This window comes from Camellia sinensis, chromosome 11 (genome assembly GCF_055761805.1).
Source record: "Camellia sinensis isolate YWXY chromosome 11, ASM5576180v1, whole genome shotgun sequence".
Classification (NCBI taxonomy): Eukaryota; Viridiplantae; Streptophyta; class Magnoliopsida; order Ericales; family Theaceae; genus Camellia; species Camellia sinensis.
The window spans coordinates 15,426,895-15,430,299 of record NC_138971.1 but is presented as its reverse complement, the minus strand read 5'-3'; positions in this window follow the sequence as shown (position 1 = coordinate 15,430,299).

Below are 3,405 nucleotides of genomic sequence, written 5' to 3'. Positions count from 1 at the left end.
GAGAGAGAGAAAGAGCATACCAACTATGACAATAGTAGATGGGGCAGCAGAGACAATAATCACATTGCTTCTTCTTCTTCGTGGGCTTTGTTACCATTTTTTTTGTGGTGTGGGGGGCATTCAATGGGTGTAAGTTTTCACAAGGTTAATTTTGGTATTCTTTGAGGAGGGAATTTTTTTTTTTAAGGATTTCAAAATTTATAAGTGGGGTTCCAAATAAATTCATAGGATGTTAATAGCACCACTCTTAATGTTATCCTACTCTCACCCAACATTTAAAATTTAAGTAAAAAATTAAAAATTTTCATTAATTACACTTTTAACCCATGTAATTAGACTTAAGTTTTACTTTGGCTTCTAATGTTTTAAAATGAAGAGTTCGGTTCTTATATTTTAAATCCAGTTTCAGTCTCTCTTTCCTTATGCACAAGTCCTCCATGATGTGTGTTTAGGGTCTAATCATTGTCCTCTAATTCTAAATTGTTGCATATCGCCAAAATCCTAAATGTTTCAAATTTGAGTCTATGTGGGCAACTAGCCCGAAATGTGTTCTAACCATCCAACAGGCTTGAGAGGGTGTTTAGATGGGGTCTCCAATGTTCCAACTCACTCAACGACTCAAGAGTTTGCAAGCGGGGACTACAAAAAATGAGCAAATAGGAGTTTAGGAATGGGCAGGTTCAATTGGCAGCTCTACAATATCAGCTAGCTAGCTATAGTTCTGGGGCTACAACCGTCTGCGGAAAGTTTGGCCAAGTAGTCACAGTTAGTCCGAAATCGAGGTAGTGTTGCTTAGGGAAGAAATGTATCTTCACCAACGTTCTAGGCTTCGTTGGTTACAATTCGGGGATAAAAACTCAGTTTTCTTCCATGCGACTATTACCCAGAGACAACAAAGAAATCAACTGCTAAAACTGCAAACGGAAGATGGATTGTGGTTATCCTAAGAGAAGGAAATTGACAAGCATCTTTTTAAGTAATTTTCTTCAAGACACAATGCCAACCCGAGAAAGCTCTTGATGTCCTAGATCTCGTTATTTCAAATGATATGAATGAAGGCTTGGTTCACGAAGTTTCAGATATGGAGATTAAGGGTGCAGTCTTTCAGCTTGGCTCTCTAAAGGCATCTAGATTGAATGGTGTCCTGGGGTTTTTTTATTAGCAATATTGGAATGTCGTGGGTATTGATGTGTGCAACGTAGTAAGGAGTTTCTTTGGAAGGCCTTTATGTTGAAAGAGATAAACCACACTACTCTTGTAATAACCCGACCCTCGTATGTGATTCTGAGATATTTTAAATCTTTGATTATGCCCTTTCAAATGCTTACTGTGAAACTTCATGGGAAATTAAGTTTAAGTATGTATATTTTATGAATTGAACTTGTATCTGTTAGGTAAGGATAGTATCTATGACAATTAGAAACGGAAATTGAGGGCCTTAGAGGCTTAATAATCCGAAAGTGATTACACAATTGGAATCAGCATAATTTTTAAGTAATATTGAGCATTTTTGTGAAATTTCAATTTGGGACAATTAAACGATTAATTTTTGTCCTATTTCCTCCATATATATATATATATATATATATATATGTATGTGTGTGTTCCTTGACCACTTGATAAAACAAAAACAACTTCCTAACTCAATACATGGCTCCGGAGAGAAAAGCTTAGAGGAGAGAAAGGTTGAAGGGTAGAAGGTGGGGAATTGAGAAACTTTAGCACAAGGTATGTGGATGTTATATTAATTAACTCCTACAACTCTCCTTCTTCTTCTATAGTGAGAGGTATACTCAAAATCATGGCGCTCAAGGGTTGGAATTGTGGTTCTAAGGGTGTGTAAGAAGTTAATGTGAATGTTTTGACTTAATTTAAAATAGCTATGACTCAATTGAGTTGCTTGACTTTTATTATTTGACATGGCTTTGTGTATATGTGTCTATATATGTGTGTAAAGTTAGGAATCTCATGAAATGGGGAGTGTTTATGAGTGTGGATTAATGATTTAACTTATATTCAAATGAAGTATGTATTTTGATGCTTATTCACATGCATTTGAGTCTTTACATTAGCAATTTATAGTTAAGTTTTGAGGCCCTAAACATATCTGCAAAAGGATGGAATTGTGCAGAATTTTCGGACCTTTTTGTGCAGAATCGCCGCACGTGCGGGGTCCAAGGCCGCACGTGCAGGAGCCCCAGCCGCACGTGCGGGAAAAATGGCAAATTTTGGAGTTCAACACTGCTAAAAAGGCACGTGCGGGGCATCACTGCCGCACGTGCGGGAGGTTTTGCCGCACGTGCGGGAATCCTAGCCGCACGTGCGGCTCAGGCTGGGAAACACGGGTCGCTCCGTTTTGCGTGTTGGACCCTCTAATATTGTCACAACCTGCAATTGATATTGTTATGATGTTCGTTAAATTAATCGAAGAAAAATGAGTCAAGAATTGATTTAACAAGAAAGAGGGAAACTAATGTGTATCTTGTGCATGTCTAGGACACGTTTCAAGAGGATCAAGTGCCCCGCCGCAACACAGTGAGTAATAGTACTAGATGTACTTTAATCTCGCTAAGTATTATTGTTATTAACATTGTACTTAATATATATGCCACGTGGAAAGAAATGTGAGGTTATAAAATTAAGAAACAGTGTGAAGTTATGAAAGTACCAAAAGAACTTATGAAGTCATAAAATTGAGACCCAGTGTGAACTATGGAAACATCGAAAGAACTTGTGAAATGTGAATCCATGAGGTCGAGAGCCAACTTGTGAAATATGGATTTAAGAGGCCGAGGGCCAAATTGTGAAACTATGATTCTAAGTTATGGAATTATGAAGCCATGGGCTAAGTTGTGAACGTGTGAACCCATTAGGCCAAGGGCCAATCTGTGAGACTGTGAACCGATAAAGTTATTCGGTAAATGTGTACAAATTCAGACTCGCTACATGATCTCCGCATTACTTACTCTTTTATATGTATTACAATGTTAATAATGTATCGAAGCACTTAAATACTATTGTTCACTGAGCCTGGCTCACTCTATGTTATGACTATTTCTGTAGGTAACCAAGCTGGAGGTCGGTCCTAGCCGGCCACCGTCACACTTTTGTCAGCCTAAGCATAGCCAGGCCCTTGGTCGCAGCCGTTCTTTTATGTAATGTTTTGCTAGATCATGGCGTATACTTTCGTTATTGGCTTAGGGGGTAATGTATATAATATTTTTGTTCTATGCCCAATCTTGGGGCTGGTTCTGTATATGCTTATGTATGTATATATATATATATCTAGTTCTCAAATGTGTGCTCCTTATATCTATTCGTCTTATGCGATATTTGTGATCCTGGCATGGTAGTGGTAGCTCAATAGATGTCATACTTTCTTATATTATCTTTGTCGGCAATGCT